Source organism: Triturus cristatus, chromosome 5_2, assembly GCF_964204655.1.
Source record: "Triturus cristatus chromosome 5_2, aTriCri1.1, whole genome shotgun sequence".
Classification (NCBI taxonomy): Eukaryota; Metazoa; Chordata; class Amphibia; order Caudata; family Salamandridae; genus Triturus; species Triturus cristatus.
In genome coordinates, this window is record NC_140588.1 from 860909494 (window position 1) to 860934159 (window position 24666).

The following is a 24666-nucleotide window of genomic DNA, read 5'->3' on the forward strand; positions in this document are numbered from 1 at the left end:
CAAGAATTAGCCAGGTCAGCAGTACAATGGGCTGACAGTCCCAGCAAATACAGTGATGATGCACTAGCACACACGTTTCTGAATCTTGCCCCAGACGAACAGCGTTTAGCTAGTATATACATGATTCAACACCTCCTTATATTATATAAAAGCCAACACTCCGATCCTGGACCCTTACCTGACATATTGACAGAATTACTCACGAATAAATGGAGAGGGTCAGGTACTGATTTAATTAAAGAAATTCTAGAATTTCGAAACCAGTATATAGCTTTCGTGTGCCCAGAACACGTTCCAGTTCCCACTATGGGAAGAAAAATGTATCACATAGATAGACAGAATCCGTTACGTGAAGTACACCCAATCAGAGGTGAAGATAATAACTTTACACGTGTGTTTGTGTACACGCCTATAACTAAAAGTGAATTATTAGAAATGAAGAAAGTAGTACCCAGCCATGACAAGGATCCAGCAGGTTTCCACCGTGAGATAAAAGACATGTTACTCATGGGAGAGTATACCTACCCCGACATTATGAAAATATTGAAAGTATTAATGCCTGCCGGTATTTACGAGAAACTCAAAGAAAAAGAATGGGAGGTGGGAGACCAAAAGATAGATTGGACAGCATTAGAAAACGAAGAAAAGGCCCGAGCTGCAGGATCAGGGCTTGGGGAAAAGACTACAGCACTACCAGGATTACTAGTGCAGGTACTGCCACGTTTATTAACTACGAAAAAGGAGGACTGGGGTGCAATCTCAGCCTGTAAACAAAAACAAGATGAAGACACTAGTGATTTCTATTCCCGATTTGAAAAATGTTTTGGTATAAATAGTGGCATAAAAGCAAGTAGCGAGTCATATCCACATCTGTTTGTGACAAAATTAGTTGAAAATTCTCTGCCGCAAGTCAAGAATAGAGTATTGAAATTTGAGAGTACCTGGCAAGGTAATACCCCGTCACAGATGTTACAGATGTTACAATATCACCACAATAGAATTAGAGAAGAACAAGAACATGAACAAAGACGTATGAAAGATACAAAAATGAAAATGCTTGTTGCTCAGTCAGTTCCAGCTGATGGTCATCAAAAGGGTGATTCAACAAGTCCAGTTAAAGGGACATGTAACTATTGTAAACAACAAGGTCATTATATACACGATTGTCCAGTCCTGACACATAATATTGCCACAGGTAGAACCCAGGAAAGACCACGTCCACCTAGACAGGATCAGAATCAACAACAAATCCCTCAGCATGCACTACCTAGGTCAGCTCCGCAACAACTAGCTCCGCAACAGGCAGCTCCACAACAGATGGTAGCACCACCACAAGCACAGCCTATTGCTGCCACACAAGCAACAACGCAACAGATGTATCAGTATGCACAAGCAGTTTATCCCGATTATCAGCGATACACATGAAATAGCCTAGAGAGGGAAGTTGGCTTACCCCTTATTGAGGTTCCTGTAGACCAAGAGGGACCTTATGTACATAGTGAACTATTAGGGGAAGACAGAAAGTTTTTACTTGATACAGGGGCAAGCAGAACAACTATACGACGCAGTGAAGTTCCAGGGGCACCCCTCTCAGGCTCACAGAATATTTCCCTTGGATTCTCAGGAAAACCTATAATTAATGAAGTAACGCAACCCCTTCCACTTACGGTTGGTCCATTGACACGTACTACAGATTTATTGCTTACTAAATCATGTCCAGAAAACTTGTTAGGTATAAAAACATTGAAAGCTCCGCAACAACTAGCTCCGCAACAGGCAGCTCCACAACAGATGGTAGCACCACCACAAGCACAGCCTATTGCTGCCACACAAGCAACAACGCAACAGATGTATCAGTATGCACAAGCAGTTTATCCCGATTATCAGCGATACACATGAAATAGCCTAGAGAGGGAAGTTGGCTTACCCCTTATTGAGGTTCCTGTAGACCAAGAGGGACCTTATGTACATAGTGAACTATTAGGGGAAGACAGAAAGTTTTTACTTGATACAGGGGCAAGCAGAACAACTATACGACGCAGTGAAGTTCCAGGGGCACCCCTCTCAGGCTCACAGAATATTTCCCTTGGATTCTCAGGAAAACCTATAATTAATGAAGTAACGCAACCCCTTCCACTTACGGTTGGTCCATTGACACGTACTACAGATTTATTGCTTACTAAATCATGTCCAGAAAACTTGTTAGGTATAAAAACATTGAAAGCTCTAGGAGCTATAATATGTTGTTCTCCGGAAGGAGTACGACTATTTCTACGTGACTTTAAAGGTCACTATGTGTCCAGAGACATGGACCACCGGCTGCAGAGTTTACCTACACATTTATGGGCACAAGGCCCCACTGATGTTGGTTGCATGAACATTACACCATATCGTGTCACACTAAAAACAGGAGTAGTACTACCACGAATGCGACAATACAAGTTACCACCAGATGCTGTTGTGGCTTTGCTGCAAATCATTGACGAGCTCATTGCACAGAGAGTGGTTGTAGAAACCGACTCCAATGTATGCAATTCCCCGATAATTCCGATTCTTAAAAGAACGGATCCAAAAGCATCACCAGTATATCGATTAGTTATTGACCTGCGCGAATTAAATAAATGTATTGTACCACAATACCCTGTGGTCCCAGATATCTCTTCATTACTAACAGCTATTGATTCAGAAGCAAAGTTCTTCACTGTAATTGATCTCAAGAATGCTTTCTTTAGCGTCCCAATAGATCCGGAAAGTCAATATCTGTTCGGATTCAGTTTAAATGGACGAAGTTTTAAATTCACACGCGCTCCTCAAGGATTCACAGAAAGCCCCAGCATCTATAGCCAAGCACTGAAAAGAGAACTTGACAGTATCCACATGCCAGTTAACACTGCCTTGCTTCAATATGTCGATGATCTGCTGATCACCGCCCGAAGCGAACCTGAATGTGAAAAAGCGTCACTGACGGTTTTAAGATTTTTGGCCGACAAGGGGCACAAGGTGTCCCCTTCTAAGCTGCAATTCTGTGTCCAGCGAGTTGTTTACCTTGGGCACTCGCTGTCCAAGGAGGGAAGACAGCTTACACCTGATCGCATCCAGTTAATCGCTAACATGTCACCACCCAAGACACAAAAGGAGGTGCGGGCTTTTATAGGTCTCACTTCATACTGTAGGCAGTGGATCCCTCAATATGCATTTCTAGCAAAACCACTCATCCAGTTGACAACACAGGAGGCAGCCACATCGACTGTCCTCCCTTGGACTCAAGAACATACACATGCCTTTGAAAGCTTAAAGAAAGCTTTATGCCAAGCACCTGTTTTAGCAACACCATGTTACAGTAAACAGTTTACACTCTTTGTTACAGAACGCGAAGGTACTGCCTTGTCAGTACTCACTCAGGAACAAGCAGGATCACACAAACCATGTGCTTATTTCTCTAGTACATTAGATCCAGTAGCTCAGGCTCTTCCTGCGCGCCTGAAATCGGTGGCAGCAACAGCTTTAGCAATCAGACAAAGCGATGCCATAGTGTTAGGACATCAATTGATAGTACAAGTACCACACGCAGTAGAGGTTCTCTTGAACCGCACACAAACACAACACTTGACTATAGCGAGACTCACCGGTTATGAATTAACATTGTTTCAGCCACATATAGAAATCAGACGTTGTAACACGTTAAATCCTGCCACACTGTTGCCAGTAAATGGAACAGATCCATTGGCACATGATTGTGTTGAAGTCATTACTATCACGACGAAACCCAGACAAGACTTGACAGATATCCCTTTATCAGATCCAGACCTGACATTGTATGTAGATGGTTCATGTATGAGAACAAGTACAGGAGAGTTAGTGGCCGCTTACGCAGTCACAACAGACACTGAAGTCATTGAAACAAATTGTATTAACACTTTGTCAGCTCAAGCAGCAGAGCTCATCGCTCTGACACAAGCCTGTATTCAAGCCACAAATAAGAAAGTCAACGTATACACAGATTCACGTTATGCATTCGGAGTCGTCCATGACTTCGGTGTACTGTGGCGAGAGAGAGGTTATTTAACTTCTCACGGTGCCCACATCCAACACGGACCCCTCATTCAAGCCCTATTAGACGCGATTCATCTACCTACTGCAATATCGATTATGAAATGCAAAGCTCATACAAAAGTTACCGATATCATTTCTCAGGGTAATGACCTAGCTGACAGAACAGCTAAACAGACTGCTCAGAACCAGACTCATACAACTGACGCGACAAAGACAATAGTTCCGACACCAACACATTGCATGACAGTTAAGGATCCCGCCCTTGATGTAATTGACATACAGACACATGCTACACCAGAAGAAATAAAGAAATGGACTGAATTAGGAGGGATCCAAACGGATCAAGGATGGATGACGAAGGAAAAATCTATATGGTTTCTTCCCGACTCCATGGTTCAAGTCATCATTAACACAATACATAGTCCAGCGCACCTAGGAGAAAAAGCTATGCTAGATAGTATTCAACACATTTGGTTCAACAAACACTTGCGAGCAGCAGCCAAACAGAAAGTACGTACCTGTATGATATGTTGTCAGTTTAATCCAGGTAAAAGCATCCCCGTAGAGCAGGGTGGATTTCAACCTCCCGATCATGCTTTTGAAGTCCTCCAGATGGATTATATCCAGATGGAACGATGTTGAGGATTCAAATATGTTCTCGTAGTTGTCTGTGCTCTTTCCCGTTGGACAGAAGCCTACCCGGTTTCAGATTACACTGCCCCGACTACTGCCAAACAGTTAGTTCGAGAATTCTTCCCACGGTACGGTTTACCACGTGTTGTCTACTCAGATAACGGCCAGCCATTCTCATCCGAACTAATGAAACACGTTTCCCTTTTGTTAGGCTACCAATGGAAATTCCACTGTGTCCGACATCCCGAGGCAGCAGGTCTCGTGGAACGCCATAATCAAACTCTGAAAATCCGATTGTCCAAAATATGTAGAGAAAAAGGTGTTGATTGGGTAGTAGCCTTACCAGTTGCACTCTTTTATATGAGAATGGTAGCACATTCTCGAACAGGGCTATCCCCGTACGAGGTGATCTTCGGTAGACCACCAAATATGTGGGGGACGCCTATACCTCGCAAAATCACTGATGTTGACTGTAATATGCTGACAGATTACCTGGCTTCCTTGATGTCTGCACTACAATCTTGTCGTTCACAGGTAGCTGCAGCCTTTCTCGATAACACAGAGGTAAAGCCCCATGACGTGGTTCCAGGTGACCTGGTTCTGGTGCGGAATTTCGACCGGAAGACCCAACTGGAGCCTAGGTGGAAATCGCCTAAACTCGTTCTACTAACAACAAGGACAGCCGTGAAGATCGAGGGACGTAAAGGGTGGTTGCACTCGAGTCATATCAAGAAATTTTATGGACTACCGTCCGATGTGAACACTCAGCCTTGCATTCCTTCACAGACTGATTTAAAGCTCCCCTTGGTTGAACCCACGGAAACTGAACTTTATAAACTGAAATTAAGGTCTAGCAAGTCAGACAATTTGATTGTTTAAGTCCTCTCCAAGGTGAATCGGTTGAATTTGTCTTTGACATGTATCCTCTAGACCGGAATAGAGAAAGAAATCGACAGATGCCGCTTAAAAAGCATGCGTATTGTAAATCACTTCGTAGTCATTGCACAGTAACATTATTAATTTTGTTTTTTCTAAGTTTTCTGATCATTATAACTAGTGTATTGCTTCATATGTATTACCCTATTTCTAAGCGTACTTACAATGTTACTGCTGAACATTCTTTTAGTGAATTACCTCCGCATGAGTTGTCCTATAGATTTGCGCTGCGCAACACCACTTTTGTTAGTATGTTACATCACTCCCATCAGACCAGCAATGCTACAAATTGTTGGATATGTGGCCGACTCCCTCCCTATCAGAACTACAAGGGAGTTTTGCCCCTCTTTCCGTACCCATTCACTCATAATGGCTCCTGTGGAGCATGGTTTAGTTTGATCAATTCTCTAGATTCGAATTCAGTAGTTTATCAAGACAACTGGGTATGGGGAAACCTGAACCTAGTTTTGCTTAAAGTCTGCTACCCTAACAAGGAGGGACTTCGCAAAAGAACAGGAACTGATCTAGAAAATGAAGTATATGGATTAGGTAATTTTACACTTAACCTCCTGATTCTGAATGTTGAATCCGACGCTACGCCAATCTTGCCCGCTATGTCAGTATTCCCAGTTAAAGGGGAATTATGTGTAAGAAAGAATGGTTCCATACACATGGGCCATAGTAAATGCACCACTGTAATAAAATTCAGTGATCAAGGCAAGTCTACATTTAGAGCTTCCCGTCATTCCTACTTCATATGTGGCCAGACCGCATATATACGTCTACCTCTAGATTGGGATGGTACCTGTTACAAAGCATTCCTTCTGCCACCTGTTTTCCTAGCTCCTCCTGATTATCACAGAAATACTCATTTAGTACACAATAGACAGCAGAGAGATCTCCCGATTGTCGATTACACTGAAACGACATGGGAGCAATACACAGATTTCAATAAAGGTTTCTTTCCTTATATAGGTACAGTCACTAATAGTAAGCTGATACGTAGATTAACTAGAACCCTTGAAGCAGTAGTGAACGAGACTACTTTCGCCTTAGGCAATTTAACAGAAGAGCAGTCTGCTATGCGGATTGTTGTGCTTCAAAATCGTCTTGTCCTTGACGTCATCCTGGCCGATAGGGGCGGAGCTTGTAGGGTCATCGGATCAAGTTGCTGTGTTTTCATACCAGAAAATTCGCCGTCAGTATATAAAGCCATAACTCGCCTTCATAAGATTATAAGCCAGATACACCAGAGTCCAGACACCTGGACTTGGTCCGGTTGGTTCTGGAGCGTGTTGTCAGCCTGGGGATGGAGGATCCTATCCTTCCTTGGTATTGGCTTTCTCATACTATTCAGTTGCTGCTTATGTCTACAATGTGGGCCAGCGATTTGTGGTCTGTGTGCCACATCGTGTATCCCACATCCAAGTTTTCGTTCAAGATCCCGGAAGAAGAAAGAAGAACAAATGATGCTATATGAACAGATCGATGGATTGATGAAGATCGATATCTCCTGAGGGTCCGTAGGGGACAAGGAGGGAATGAGGAAATATGAATTTTGTGATCAGTTATGTCCCCTATCGTAGACCCCAACGGCTCCATGTGCATGCTATAAGTACATGTATGTTCCCTCCAGTTCCAGTTATGAAGACGCAAATACATGTGCGTCCACCGTCAACATGTCCTCTTTCAGATCCGCCATGAATGGGTCAGATATTCCATTCCTAAGTATGAAAGGCCACCGACTTTATGTGGTTCACTTTCCACATTTTACAGATTCAGGCGAGTAGGCCCTGAATTCTGCCATCAAGCCTTTTCCTGCCTTCTGCCTCTGAAAGCTCCAGTCCGAGCCCGCATCCGTATCCCTGAACTTTGTCCTACTCCCTGCGCGGCTAACGGTGCCTGATCCAGCCTGTTGCCTGCCAAAAACTGTATTTCACCTTCAAGATTATCTGCTCCGCTCCTCATCCGATGCATTCCTGTCTAGTAGTTTAGGTAAACATTCTTCCAGCTACAGTGCAAAGGGCCAGGCCTCACTGTCCCCATGCAAGTAATTCATAGCCCCTGTTACCATGGAAGATTCCTGCCCCCTCGCATCTCATGTAGACACTTAGACGCTTGTACACGCACTAACAGTCAGTATAGAATAGACTCCGTCCGAGAGACCTTTCCTTTTGGATAATACAGTTCTTTAAACATAAGATATTAGATATGATTTGGGATTAGGTTGACATGACCCCCCAGACTTCTGTCTCCACATGTAGAGCTAAATGTCAAGTCCCCTTCACCCTCTAGTTGCACGTAAATCACACGTCATGCGGCTGCGCGCGCATCTCTGCCAAATATTTCTGCTGACATTGCAGGATTCTCTTATGGATCCACCCACTTGTGACATCATGTTTAATGACGTATTTAGTTACGCCTATGTTTACGCCTCTTTTCATTACGTATGTGTATCATTATCGGCATTATCAGCTGTTACGCCTCTTGCATCTGTCTTAATGTAATACTTTTCATATAAATATCATTACTTGTCAATAATGTATTGCCTTCCTTCCTGAACCTTCATGGTGATGGAATTTGAAGCCTGCAGTTCGAACTGTAATTCCTTTGTAGAGGAATAAAGCCTTTTAGAACCTCTAATACCACGGATTCTGCCTCTTATATTTACTGAGTTATTCTTACTAGACTTTACCGCATAAAAAATAGTACCGGTAATGAAATATTTACCACAGCCTCAAACCATCCCATAAGAGACAGGCAAAGGACGGAGCAAATCTGGAACCCATCGCAGTCCCGCAGATCTGCTGGTACCATTCGTTGTTAAAGAGAAAGACATTATGTTTTAAGATGAGGAGTGACATCTCTATCATCATCTCAGAGTGTTCCAAGTATTCTACAGGACGTTGATATAGGAAATGTTTCAGTGCCTGAATGCCACGATCATGTAGAATATTTGTGTACAATGAAACAACATCCATTGTGACAAATTTCATACCCATTTCCCAAGTCAAGTCATTAAAAATATTTAACATATGCTTGGTATCCCTAATCTACGATGGGAGATTGATAACATATGTCTGTAAAAAGGAATCCACAAATTCTGCAATCTTTTCTGTAGGCCCACCGATTCCTGATATTATAGGTCTACCCGGTGGGCTAATAGGATTCTTCTGTATCTTTGGGAGCGCATTCATACAGGGGTATCTTGGTTTGTCTGTTTTCAAATATAAGTATTCGTCATGGGACAGGAGACCCTGTTCACGCCACCTTAATAGTTCGGAATTAATGATCTTTACTATGGCAAAGATAGGGTTACTATTAATCTTCCTGTACCACAGCTGACTGTCCAATTGTGATAAGATTTCCATATCATACTTTTCTTTGTCCATGACAACCATATTTTCTCCCTTATCAGCTTCCCTCACTATAAGATCCATGTCTTTAGATAGTACTCTGATTGCCACACGTTCCTTAGAGGTCAAATTGTAAGATTGCGGTGCATAATTACTCATAGACATGTGTTTCTCCCATCTGCCTAGTTCGATATTGACCATCTTATGAAAACGGTCAATATTATTGCCACTTGTGAGTTGGGGAGACCATTTTGATTTGTTTTTTAGGCCACTGTCTATGCTCATATGTGTGCAATGGTCTAAGTCCGATATTACATCAAGTACATTGACAGGTTCCCCAACATTCTCATTTATTGATAACAAGGTAGTCACATTGTAGGCATCCTGAATCGACAATTCCCCAGTCACCGTGTCAATATTTTAGATACAATAGGCTTGGGGTTGCTTTCAAAATATTTTTTTAATTTCAGATGTCTAATAAATTTAAACACATCAATCTTAACATTAGTAATGTCACATACCCCAGTTGGGCAATAATTCATACCCTTTTGCAATGCCATAATTAGATCTCTGGATAGTATCTTGCTAAACAAATTGACTACCTGAACTTCTCTCATGTGGTCAATATGAGCTATTTGATCTTGTTCCGAGACCGTGTGTGGACCCTCTCTCTTTCTTTTATTTCTTCTTGCTCCCCTCTTGCCTCTCTTTGTTTTCCTTTTAGGTTTGGTTGTGGTCTCATCTCGTTCCCCTTGTTGCCCATTCTGATCCGCTGTACCTCCTTTAAAAAAGAGTTAGCAGGTAATGTTATCGCTGGACCTCCACCAGGACCCTCATCTCCACTGCTGGAGATGTTACTGGAAGAGCTTACACTAATACCACTAACTGATGGTGTTCTAATACTTTTTCCTGGTTGATCTTGTCTAACTATATCATCAAATTTTTTACCGATATGTAAATATCATGCCACTCACATAGTCGAGCTCATCCGGTCTCAGTTTGCGGGCCTTACGTTGTTTGATGTCATCCTCATATCTTGCTAGTATCTCTTCTAGGATAGCATAATTCTTTTTAGTTGGTTCAGCTAAGTTAAGGGTGATAAACCCGGGCCGAAACACGTGTTGGCTGGCTACCCTTTGATTATACCGATTGTGCTTTGTGATGCTAGAGAATCATCATGGAAATAAAGAAGATTTTGAATACCTAAGGATATGGACTGATATTCTGTGGAGATATTTTTGAGATAGATCTCTTGCTCTGGAATAGGCCCTTGATTTTTATGTTCTGTCCCTGTGTTCTTTGGACACAGACATTTGGGTTACGTGGGTGGCGGTTTCTCTACTGTTCCCTCTGAGCATTTATTAGATACCTTCCAAAAATTATTAATGATGGCTCTGTGCAAAGTTTGAACCCAGCCACGCTTTTTCATTGCATGATGGCGGGTGGATCGCCACAGCCCGGCTAGCGGTGGTGATCCGCCCGCCATAACTAATACATTTACCCCTGCCACATTATCATGGCGGGGGGTACCGCGGTAGACGGAAAGTCCATCTGTCACTTTTCCACCGGTCAGCAATTGTCACGATTGCCTGCAGGGCGGAACTCGGGCATAATATGTTGGCGGTGCCTTCCATATAATGATGCCTAGTGGTTCAGGCCTTTCCATGGCGGCCATGGAAGGGCTGGTGGGAATTGCTTTGGGGGCCTGTTGCGGGCCCCCAGGGGGTGGGGTGTGGGGGGCTGCACTTGGGGGTACCTATGATACCCCCCTACAGTGCCCTGCTCAAGGTGGCAGGCACCGCACGGTGCCTGTCACATTGTGCATGGCAATGCCTCTTTGGCATTGCGGCGGGTGCTGCTTACCGCTGCACCCGCCGCAATGTTAAACATGAAGGATGCGACTGCCAGGGTGGCGGTCGCATCCTAATTGGAGGTGCGGGACCACCGCACCCCTGGCGGCTGGTCCCAGCACCACTAGGGTGGCATAATAATGGGGCCCTAAATTGGTTTTCAGAGTGTACTGATTACCCTGACATGCAAACAACTATTCTCCTCCTTAACACTACAAACAGCCAAAACCCCAATATGTAGATGTGGACATTACCAAGTAATACACAAAAGCATGAAAATGGTTTTAAATTACTTCTCCAGGTGTGAGTATCACCGTGATGCAAATATAATGTTGATTAAAATTAATATACTGGCTTGTGAGCAACTTGCTGAATCAAAAGTGCTAATGCAATAGATGCACCATGAACAATAAATAGTAATGAACAGATGTGCACATCACTGACTGGCCTATGAGCAATATTCTGCATCATAAGTGCCACTGCAATGTCTGCACACTGAACGTTAATTAATTATGAACATGTATGCATATCTCTGTCATGTGCACTGCTCAAAAATATTTATACAGACACTTTAATACCTGTGTGCATCACCGCGCTGTACTTTTATTAATGGTGGCTGCATCACCATAGCATCAGCTGTGCAATACTGTGCTCTTCCATCCATCTTTCACAGGATGAAAAAGAGAGAGAGAAAACAAATTAAGGCTTACAAAATGGTGGTACGTACACGTACATAACCAGGCCAAAAACCTCTAGTTTCAATAGAAATTAACATTCCAGCACATACTCTTATGGACATGCAGCATGTACTAGACCACAAACTCAAGAGCCATAGATTCGCATGACACCAACATGGCAACACATAGACGTTGACATCTAACAAGTAGCGTAAAAAACACTGAGCTGCAACTTGCTCAAAATGACTCCATTTGCAAAATTACATCAGGCCCCTCACACCAAATGGCGCTTCTGTACATCAGGCTCTTTGAGACTATCCTCCTGCAGAGCATTGTGCATGTGCACTGACAGTAATTTCTTGCCCAAAATTTGTAGTCGAACACTCGTGATGCCCAATTCCTGGAGGCGGCACAGTGTATACTGCAAGTCTTTTTCATCTGAAACCACTTTAGTCCGAAACTGACCAACTGTGCAACTGTAGGTTTTGCACGGTAAGCATAGTGGTCGGTGTAGACTGTTTGTGGGTTCCTCAGTGTCTTTATCTAATTGTCGTCATTATATTTGTAGTGATCACACTTCTCATTTGTTGAAAGAATATAGGTTTATTCTATTCAAGAAACTGCACAGGAGGTGCATCTGAAGTCAGCTGTGGCTCAAGTCTAACTGCTATCCTCCAGTCAAATCTTTCCCTACATTCTACCTAGGAACTTAGGGGGTCATTAGGATGGCGGGCGGACTTCAGTCCACCCGCCACCCTAGTGGTAACGGGACCACCACCTGCCAGGTGGTGGTCCTGCACCCCTGATAATGATGCGACCGCCACCGCGGTAGTCGCATCTGACAACTTAACATTGCGGCGGGTGCTGCTTGCTGTAGCATCCGCAGCAATATCAAATGGTCATGTTGTGCATTTACATGCGGTGCCGGACACCTTGTGCATGGAAATGGAGGGGTGTACCATGGGTACCCCCAGTGCAAAAGTGCCCCACCACCCGAGGGGGCCCGTAACGGGCCACCTGAAGCCGGCCTCCGTCAGCCTTTCCATGGCGGTTCCACCACCATGGAAAGGCTGGCTAATGCCAGCATCATGATCGGGCTGGTGGTGCCTTCGAGGCACTGCCCCAATAACCACTGTGTTAAATAGTAAAATCCTTGAATGAAGACAGGAGAAGAAGAAATTCTGTCTGGGTATTTATTCTTGAGTTAGTAGGTTTAACAGCTCAGACACCCAACTGCCTCTGGCTCATCTCTGTAATCAAATCCAACAAGGTTCTAACTTTGAGCCAGGGCAGTTCTACAATTCTAAAATACATAGATGTCACTAGAATACATAGATTATTTGAAAAAAGGGGACCCCTACAGAACCAATGAGCTTGCTATCGTAGGGATAGAATTGTCATAGGTAAGAACTGTGTAACAAGCTGTAATTCAAAAAATATGCCAACAGAAACTAGGAACATCAATAGCTTTGATTTAAATACATATCAAATACAGGACAAAAAAGGGATCAATCAAAATATTTATTGTTATATTTAAATGTTTCTGGTCATTTTTTTCAATATATAAAAAGTTCATGTATCTATTTTTTCAAAGATAATACAAAATTATACAGTACTAAATATTTTATACAATTATATCATCATCATCATCATCAAAGTATCTTTATTCGGATATTAAAACATCCAGAAAAAGAACAGTATATTTACACATACAGTAATATGAACAATTCATCGTAAAAACATTAAGATAAAACATGTCTAGTGGGCCTTTCCAAAGACACGGTAACAGGATTGGGCCTGAACATCTGAATAGGTAACAAATACATAGTTTTATAAAGTGCAGGGTGCTAACAACTATAAAAATATGGGATATCAACACAATAACATTGATTAAAAAACATGATCGTAGTCTGCATAAAACAATCCATATTAAAATAGGCCATGGCCTATATAAAAAGAAACTTCTTATAACATCCCAAATACTCTAAAAAATCCACGGGTTATCTCCTATTGTGTGCGCAATGAATAACATTCTTGCGGGGGAGCTTTAAATCAGATGCCTCATCTGTAATATCCGGCAAACAGGATTACTTACACCTCCCTTCTAGATTTCCTCAATTTTGCTGCTAATCTTAAAAAATTTACAGTACAGAACAAAGTAAAAGGATCCACGGAAAGTTTTAAGTATAAGAGTGCTACCCTAACTTGGGTGAATTTATTCACTCTTAGGATGGTTTTTAAAAAGAGAGCCCGCGGGTATTCATATAGTGGACAAAAGAATACAAAATGGAGGGTGTCCTGTGGAGATCCCAGATCGCAGCCACAGGGACCCTTTGAACCAACATCTTTCGTGAACCCTGCAGGAACAGCTAAAATGTGGTGTAAAAGATCCAGTCTGAATCTGGTCAATAAAAATCTATCGTTTTTGTTATAGATCTGTGCCAGGTAGGGTTCTAAACCTACAACAGATTTTGTTAATATATGTGATCGCACTGACCCTTTCAATATTTCGCTGTCTTCCCGAGCGCAGGCTACCCGCCTCATATATTCTGCTTTTATCGTGGCTTTTAACTGAGGCGTTAAGGACGTGGGTTCCTTGAAGTATCTTGCAAAACCCAGCCTTTCCAACTTATCCTTCACGTATTTAAGCCATGGTATCTTATGACCTTTGTCCCTGTTAATACAGTCTATAATTATTTCTCTACTTAGACTAGCTTCAGGGTTGGTCCAGATTTTAATCCAACACAATAATGGCTTAAGACTTAATCTATCAGAAATGTAGGGGAGCCCTAGCTCCTCATGGATAATATGGGCCGGGATGCTTTGAGGAACTTGCAACATCCTCCTAAGGAACTTATTTTCCTCCAATTGTATAGCGGAGATGCTTCTAAATCCCCAGACCTCACTCCCATACAAAATTTTGGAACAGCAAATTGAATTGTATAAATTCAATATTTCCATCAGTGACCAACGGCCTAATCTGGTGGCTCGGCTCATAATTGAGCCCATTATGCTCACATGCTGCTTGCATTTTTCTGAAATTAGTGTTTTAAAATTGAGGTGTTTATCGAAGATTATCCCTAGATAGTTGAAAACCTCAACCTTCTCTAGTTTATGTCCCTCAATTTTAAAGGTAAAATTCCTTGTTGGTCTTTTTCCTGCTTCCATGATGTAGGATTTTGTTAGATTGGGGGATAAGTCTAGGTTTGCCATGAACTCACAAAAGCCATCAATTAGAGACTGCAGTCCCTTCCCTGTACGCGCGAGTAGTACTGCGTCATCCGCATATAATAAGACGGGTATACTTCTATTTGCCACTCTCGGGCAATCAACCCCCAATGTTCTTAAGGCTTTATCCAAGCCATTTATATACAGTGTAAATAGAAAAGGCGCCAAGATGCAACTTTGTCTCACGCCCCCTGTGCAAGAGAAATGATCGGTGAGATTCCCCTCGTTGCTATATCTAACCTGGGCTGTTGTATTCATATGCAGTGTTTTTAAAATGAGTATCAAACTTAAATCCACCCCTAGCAGCTCTAAGATCTCCCATAATTTTCCTCGGTTAACCCGGTCGAAGGCTGCTATGAGGTCCATGAAGGCTAAAAAAACTGTGCCTTCGCCAGCCACAGTGTACTTTGCGATCAAGTTATATAAGTTGAGGCATTGGTCTGATGTGGAGCGGCCCATTCTGAAACCGTACTGGGTGTCTGTGATAATTTCATTTTCCTCAGCCCAGTCCATTAAACGATTTAGAATCACCTTCCCTAACACCTTTGCCGACACATCAATTAAGGAAATCGGGCGATAACATTGAGGATCGCTCTTATTGCCCTTTTTAAATAGGGGGACAATACTGGCGGTTGACCAGGACCTGGGCATTCCTTCTTCCACTGCTGTATTAAAAACTCTCGTGAGTATAGGGGCCCACAGCTCAACCTGGGATAAAAATAAATCAGGGGGAATCCCATCTGGACCTGGGGCCTTATTTCTTGTCAGGGCGAGTATTCCATTTTTAACCTCGCCCACTGTAAACTGCTCCCATGAGTTTGGAAGAGTACCCACATCTATAACTTGTTGGGCAGTTACACTGCCGTGGTTATACAACTTTTTGAAATGAGAGACCCATGCTTCTGGCAGGATATTACAAGCCATCTTCTCATTATTCAGTGGCTGGAAGATTGGATCATTTATCACCTTCCAAAATTTAGACATGTCTCTCAACTCCGCTGCCTCCTTTAAATTCTCCCAGGCCTCAAAGTGGATAGTGTGTTTCCTCTTCTTTATGGCCAATTTATATTGTGCCCTGCATTCCACTATCCTACTCCTATCTTTAGGTACCTTTTTGAGTGCCCGTTTTAATTCTTTTTGGGCACTGGAGCATGCTTTGTCGAACCATTTTGGTGGAAGGTTCGACGTAGGTAATGATTTGGCCCTAAGTAGCTTGTCAATATCCCTTGCCATACTTTCAAAGACACTTATCAGTTTTTTACCTTTGACTTCCTGGTCTAGGCACATCCAGATCCCGCTATCGGGCGAAGCAATACGTTTTTTATAAAATGCTTCCCCGTCTATATTTGACCAACGTATGCGCCTGCCCTGGTCAATAGCTTCCAATTTGCCCCTCGTCATCCTAGGCCTTGCCTGCGTGGAAGAATCCTCATCCATCAATGACAACACCAAAGGGTTGTGGTCACTAAAAATACTAATCTCTATACTAAAATCTACGATCCTGTATTTAAGACAATGTGAAACAAAAATGAAATCAATAATTGTATCCCTGCCCCTGCCTTTAAACGTTGGGTTAATTATGTTAGAATTCCTGGGTTTGATTAAATCCATCGTAGGGATTAAATCATATGTGCCCAGTATATTTCCCAATTTGCTACCTTCCAATGTATGTTCTAGGTGCCAATCTTTGGTAGATGGGCAGAAATCCCATTTACCCACTCCCCATTTCAGATGTGGGCATTGATGACAATTAAAATCGCCCACCAGGATCAGGTTTGGGGGATTATTTCCCCTGGAATGTATATCTGCCAATCTATCCTCAAGCTCATTCAGCCTCTGAATTGACTGGGCCGCATTATAAAAGTTTATCAAAACAAATCTTAAGCCCTTCTTACAGTAGCTGATTCCCTGTACATTTCCCGAGCTCCAGCCCAAGACCTCCCAGGTCCCTTGTAAAGCAAGAGACACATACGTTATTAGTCCCCCTTTCGCTCTTCCCATGGTAGATTTCCGAGCAGGCACGAAAAACATTTTATATCCCTCTAGATGTGGAGCACAACTATCCGTCTCCCACGTTTCTTGTAAACAAATAACGTGAAATTTCTGACTGAAATCTAACCATTCCTTGTTATTTAATTTGGTTGAGATTCCTGCAATATTCCATGATCCCACCCTGATTTCCTCAGCCTCGTAATTTATCTTGCTCCTGACTAGGGTAGGCTGTTTTTAAAAAGAAGAAAATCCTGCAGGACAAGTCCCTCCAGAAACTAAGCTATTAGCTGGAGGGTTTGGTATAACCTCGTTTTGATTGGTATTAAGTGCAGGAGTATTTCCCGTGATATCCACGATCTCCTTTTGCATTAAATTAACTAGAGGGGGTGGGGACTCCATGTACACACCCTGGGCCAGTCAATCAAGTTCATCCATCACTGCTGCATCAAACAGAGGGGTGAACCGATTTGGTACGGACCCCAGACTGTTGGTTCTTGTAGTGGGTATTACCCTCCTTCTCCCAATCGTTTGGCATAACTCAGTTGAGTTGTCCTTGTAGAAGAAGTGGCAGCATTTTTATTGTCGACCCTCTGTCAAAAAACCCGTAACTAGAAGTAAGTAATTATTTTACCATCTGTGGATCTCTAAAGTTAACAATAACGCAGTCCCCTGCAAATTTTTTCTCTGAGGGTCCAACCCAAGCTACCCTCCTTGCCATAAGGATTTGGCTATTCCTCAGCTTGACTCCCTTCACGTTATTATACAACCAATGATTGATCTTGTTGATCAGGGAACTTGTGGGCTCTTCTCTATCACGATTATGGGCTGGGACTCCCGCTAAGACTATTGTATAAGGGCAAGATGCTGGAGGCAAGTCCAGCGTCTGCAAACCCGGTGTACTCTGCACCTGTGCATCTGAGAGGCTGTGGGCTACTACCAGCCCTTTATTTTTACCCTCATGTTGTGAGCTAGGGGGTACAGTGTTGGGGGGTATACCTTTGTCCTTACTCATGATAGGAGCAACTCTCTGCTCGCTCCCTGCCAGCCTACTACTATTTATACCGGCACTGGCAGGGCACGGAGCGCTCCCTAACCCTTCCTGACTCATCATTAATTGGGATACTGAGTGTTCACCATTATGTGGTTCTAACAACCTGTTAACTTTCTCATCAATTTTCTTAATGTGTTCCGCTAGGGGGGCCAAATGTTTAAGGAGAAGGGCTTCTAAGTTGGACTCTAATACTTTCAATATCTCCTGTGACCATTCCTTCATATTTACCGGGGAGCGAGTTTCACATTGTTTACAGGTTGGCAGATTTCTTACTTCCTCAGCAGCTAACGGGTCTTTTCTGGGACCTCCTTTTTTCGATTTGTTTTCCTTTCTAGTTTTATTCGTTCCTTTGCAATGTGAAATAGCCGGAGACCTTGCATTCACTCCGGGGGCGGAGATTAGGGGGGAGCCTGGCACTAGTAACGCTTTCTTAGAGCGGGTGATCACTTCTCGTTCCCTCCCTGAAAGAGTGTCAGGTTCCCTCTCCCCCCCTGGTATAATACCATTCTGCTCTTCATCTCCAGTTGCCCTATTGCCCGATGTATCTGACTCGAGATCTCCTACCACAATTACATTCAATCTCGAGGGTGAAATATCATGTTGGCGAGTGGAACTTGGAGACCCCTCAGGTACCATTAACTCTTGTCCCCCATCTACTAACGTCTTTGTGTGGACTTGTCCTGTGATAACATGCTGGGTTTTACTGTGGGTGGGGGTGCCCTGACCTTCAAGGGTACTAACCCCTGGTGTAACACACTCAGCTATTGTCCCCAACGACGATCGTTTATGTGCCAGGAGGGAGTCAAGGGATAACCTACGCTCCGTCAGCAGTATTTCGTGTGTCAACAAGGATTCTGCTCGTGTAATAAAAGCGTCTAGAGTTCCCTTTACTCCTACCCCTGTTCTACTGGGGTTTTTTTTTGTTTTCCCCATGTCACTACTTTGGCCTGACGGGTTTATAATATCGTATGACTGCCTCCTTGAGCTGCCTTATCCCCACTAGTCCACTGATGATGAACCTATTACAACACAAGTCAGTGGGAATTATCCGATATACAACCCAACATCGGATGACCCTCGACTCCCCCCGTGACTTATCTCAACTGTCCTCTTGCAAATATGAAGAAGTCCAGATCTTGACTCGATGACCAAGAGTATAGGCCCGGCCCGGCCTCTTCTGGCCCCTGACGGCCACAGACGGCCCGCCCTCTGCCCGCGACGCGAAGGAAGTGCCGGTTTTTGAAGCGCCTCATGGCGCGGGAAACGTTGTGGGCGGTTCTCCGGCCGCACGGGCTGCTGGGTAATGTAGTTATTCCCCACTCAGCGACCGCTGTTAGTGCTTGCGGCGGCGGGGGACGGAGGGATCAGCAGGGCTGGGCGCACAGCGCACAATGCACACCAGGCAGGACAAGCGGCAGGAGTCAACAGTGCACCCACAGGTCAGCAGAGGAGCAACAATTATATCATTTAAATATGTACGAACAATTGAATCACATGATCTGTTTTACAAAGAATGATTTTACAGTCAATCTATAATCAGTCAAAGCAATGCGGAAGATGGAGACTACACGCGTTTCGGCAAAACTGCCTTCATCAGGAGACCGTCTATTGCAATACAGTATAGCATGTACAACTTCACAGAGCTTGAAAATGATTCTCTGGGTTGATTGGTGAAATGTTCGGACAACTTGAGAAAAGAAGATAAAACTTGTAAACATTCCCTGTTGAGTGCAACTTCTAGTTCACTGATTTTCTCAATTTGGGAAGGGCAGTTTCCTATTTAGTCTGGAACAGGCTGGATTAGTTTCTTTTAGTCCCTCGTCCTTTGCACAATTATTCTTTAAGATCCATGAGCTGTTTAGCCATGGATCTTAAAGAATAAGTTGTCCGAACATTTCACCAATCAACCCAGAGAATCATTTTCAAGCTCTGTGAAGTTGTACATGCTATACTGTATTGCAATAGATGGCCTCCTGATGAAGGCAGTTTTGCCGAAATGCGCGTAGTCTGTTGCTTTGACTGATTATAGATTGACCGTAAAATCATTCTTTGTAAAACAGATCATGTGATTCAATTGTTTGTACATATTTAAATGATATAATTGTATAAAATATTTAGTACTGTATAATTTTGTCTTATCTTTGAAAAAATAGATACATGAACTTTTTATATATTGAAAAAAATGACCAGATAAATTTAAATATAACAATAAATATTTTGATTGATCCTTTTTTTGTCCTGTATTTGATTTGGACTAGAATACATAGATGTCAGGGAAAAGATACATAAATAAATAAGTAACATTACAACACATCTCACTCCGTTACACAACAAAACGTGAAGAGGAAAAAAATATATAAACAACATAGTTAAATTATACAACATAGTCATTCAAGCATGAAGGAGCACAAGACTGTCTCTTAGATCTCTTTAAAACCCCAGGGACACCCTTGTCACAAACATCATGGGGACAATTACCCAAATGATCCTTCTTACCACATACAGCAACCCTGCCTAAATTCCAAACCCGATGGTCAGAGGTTCTCACAGCATTATCAGAAACTTTAATGACTTTCAAAGGTCTCGAGAATTTAGCACCAGAAACACAGAAAACAGGTCTTTTGATCATGACTAGATCACCAACATCAACCTTAGTGGATTTGACAGCATGTCTCACATCATAATGTTCTTTACTTTTCAAGCACTTATGATCTTCTTTCTCCTTCCAAGAAACTAAATCAGGAACTCCACACCTGTCAGAAAGAAATTTATTAACCCATGGAGGTTCTAGAAAAGTATCAGGTTGTCTCCCACGAAACACAAGAAAAGGAGATTTCCCAGATGTAGAATGAGGCGCAAAGCGATACACACCAACTCTCTTTGAAACCTCCTCCTTCCAATTAAGGCTGTTTTGCTTCGCCAGTGAGATGGTTTCTTTTATGACTCTGTTGAACCTCTCAACAGTACCATTAGACTCAGGGTGCTATAAGGCACATTTCTTGTGAACAATCCCACAATTAATAAGAAAATCCTCCATATCCTTAGAGACAAGTTGAACACCATTATCAGTCAGTATGGTTTCAGGTATACCTTCTCTAGAGATTACATTTTTAAGAAAGTCAATCACACTATTAGTGTTTACATTTCTTACAAAAGAGGCCACCTGGAGTGCAGATCCATGACAACAATTACAAAAGTGTCAGACCCATCACCATGCACAGGTCCCAAAATATCAAGAGCTATGTCTTTCCAGGGACCACTGGGACGAGACCTCTTTTCCATAGGTTGAGTCCTGATGTTTAAAGGTTTCTCACTAAGGGAACATTGAACACATTCCCTAACCATATGCTCAATCTGAATGTCCATACCAGGCCACCAATAGGTAGAGCGCACTCTCTATTTAGTTTTAGAGATGCCCAAGTGTGCTTCATGAGCCAAATCCAATAAATCCTTTCTTAAAGACAGTGGTGGAACTAACCTGTGACCTCTCCACAACATTCCTTCACAACAGGACAGCTGATCTTTCACAGACAAAAAATCCTTTACAGACAGTCCACCCTGTTCCTTTTGATGGTAACCATCACAAATAAGATTCAACACATTTTGAATAACCTCATCTTCCTGACAAGCAGCAGACCAACCTTCTTGAGAAATTACCGTATGGTCAATCCCACAAACGAAATCATTAGAATGACTGAAATCTGCATTAGCTTCGTCATTGGATTCAGAAATAGGAACTAGTCTTGAAAGTGTGTCAGCAACAATGATTTCAGAGCCAGGAACATGCTTGACAGAAAAATCAAAACCCTGTAACCCAACAATCCACTTAGAGATTCTTGGAGAAATTGAATCAATCCCTTTACTTGTTAACACCTCACACAATGGCTTGTGATCAGTCCTTATTCACAAAGGAAGTAACCCAGAGAATTCTTTTAAACTTTTTAATGGCCCAATAGACTGCAAGGGCTTCTCTCTCAAGTACCTAGACTCAGCACCTTTTAGGCTCCTTGAAACAAACATGATGGTGTTACCCGGATTTGTGCCACCTTGATTTAAAACAGTACCAAGCACCTTCAGGCTAGCATCAGTAGAGATGATAGAACATTTGGAGGGAGCAAAATTGTGAAGCTTAGGGGCATTGTGTAATTTGCATTTTATCTCAACAAACTCCTTTTCACACAACTAGTCCCAATCAAATTTCACCCCTTTGAAGGTAGCTTCCGCAAAATTCTTAATAAATTTGATATAATATTCTGCCATCCCCAGAAAGCGCATGAGTTCCTCCTTGGATGAAGGAGCAGTTAAATCTCTGATAGTATTCACCAACTCAGCTTTAGGAACAACACCATCAGCCATTATTGAATGGCCAAAATAGTCAATTCTATCAAGACCAAACTTGCACTTTTCACGTTTAATTGTAAGATTGTGAGCAGAAAGTCTATCTAACACTTGTCGGACTCTCTTACCATGCTCCAATTCATCACACCCATGGACCAAAATGTCATCTTGATGAACACAAACTCTAGGTAAGTTGGCTAACACCTTCTCATGACACGTTGAAAGACAGAAGCGGTGGAGACAAGGCCAAAAGGAAGTCTTACAAATCTAAAAGTCCCAAAAGGCATGACAAAGGCAGTTAAATCTCTGGATGACTGCTCAAGTAAAATCTGATGGTACACAGACGTCAAATCAATTGTACTGAACATCTTAGCACCACGCACCATGCTCAAAAGTTCTGAAATGTTTGGAAGAGGATATTTACCCACAAGCACACATTTGTTGAGCTGCCTGAGATCTACACATAATCTCAATGAGCCATCAGCCTTCCTTGCAGCTACAACTTGAGCCAACCAGGATTTGCCCTCCACCTCTTCAATAATGCCCTGTGATTTAAGCTTCTCTAACTCCCTCAACATCTCATCTTTGACCGTAAAAGGAACATTGCGTACTTTACTAGAAACAGAAACAGACCCTGGAGATAATTTTATGTTGTGACAATACCCCTTCAAACACCCAAGTTTGTCACCAAAAACTTGTGGGTATTCTTCCATAAGTTGAGCTTGCAGGGGAGAGTGATGATATGGTATGCGTTGTAAAGGTAGTATGCGATGTAATGGAATGCGTTGTAAAGGTAGTTTTTAAACATGCATTGTAGTGTCATGCTATGTAATGGAATGCGTTGTAATGGATGTTGCGTTGTAAAAATTTCGTTGTAAGTGTAGTGCGTTGTAACAGTTGCGTTGTAAAGGTTGTTCACCGTTATATTTAGCTGGACATTTCACTCGTAAAAAACCATTGAAATTCCCCCGTTATAGTTAGTTCAGATAACCATAACTCGCGCGACCACCACTCTATCACAAGGATGATGTCATCAGTGATGTCATGAGTGATGCCACTGACCATGTTATGAGTGATGTAATATGTGACGTCATGAGCAGTGGATTGCGGGCGCGCGAGTTATAGTTATCAGCAGTCTAATGTTGTCAGCTGCCCCCGTGTCTCACGGTAGTTCTCGCTGGGTCTCGGACGTGTGGCAATAGCCCTTCTCCATGTAATTTCTGCACTCTGGCTACAGACTGGGCTCTGTAGGGGCTGATGTGTCTTCTACTCTGAAATGTGTCCTCCAATAGCTGAGGCTGTCGCAATGGATGTTGCAATATCGTTGAGTCTCTGTCTCTCTGTTGTATATATACTTTATGTATATTTCTTAGGCTGTGGCTGAAACTGAAATTTGTAGGCTAAGAGTCCTTGCCACGTCTGATCCACTGTTTAACTCCTCCCTCCCCTCCGGAGGGCACAGGGGGGTGCTGAGGGCAGAAGTGATGATTTTGTTGGAGAGTTTAGTGACCCTCCACCGGAGCTGGGGGTGCTGGAGGTTTTGGAAATTAAAGGGCGGGCAACCGCCTCCACTGGCACCGGGCCCCTATGCCTCTGTAAATGTAGGGACAGGGGGTTACAGCAATGTCTAGGGATCAGTGGGACAAATGGAGCCTAGAGCGCATATGGCGGAAACTACGGGGGGAAAATAGGTAGAGTTCAGGAACCCAGGAGCTTGTGGGCTCAGGGCAGAGCAGGCATGAGTGTAAGTCAGAGGAAATGCAGTGCGGGACTGCGTGAGCTCAGGGCAGAGCCAGCACGAGTGTGGGGACACAGCACGGTGGCGCAGGACAGGTGTGGGCCAGACCGACCTGCCCTGTCCTCCTCCACTCGCGATTCTGACACAACCCTGCTGCAGAGAGGCCAGATGCTCACTTGCTTCAACGCTGCCTGCTCTGCCTCCCGGCACCGGCTCCAACCTGCACTGTCCCCGTGGCCGCACCTCGCCTTCACCTGCACACATCACACAGCATAGTATCGCCATTGGCACCCCTCAGTCCCCCCTCCAGCAAAATGCATTACCCAATAATAACACACACACAGTCTGTTTGGTTGGGTAGAAAATGCTGCAGGTTTCTTACATACACCGTTATGTAATAGGTGGGTTATCTTACGGGCGATCCAAGGGCAGGCAACCAACTGGGCCGCCTGCCCGCCTGATGAGCCGGGCAGCACTGGGGCAAACCCCACCTTTGCTGCCGTCCAAGTGATTCTCTTTCAGGATCACATGACCGTTGGTAACTTCTACTCACACCCCTTCCCGGGGCGGAGCGGCGCATAGCAAACCCTGGTTGTTCAGGCCCACAACCGCCCGAAGGACTAGCGGGGCGCTGACACGGCTTCCAGGACCCTCCCATGAGGCTCCTCGGTTTTGGCTCTGGCACCCCCTATGGTGCCGCGCAGAGGTACCCTTGGTACCGGCCTGCTTCCAGATCGCCCTGTAACTCCGCCTGCAACAAAAAAGGAAAACATTACAATATTCTCACCCCCACCTGCCATCATCACGCCGGGTA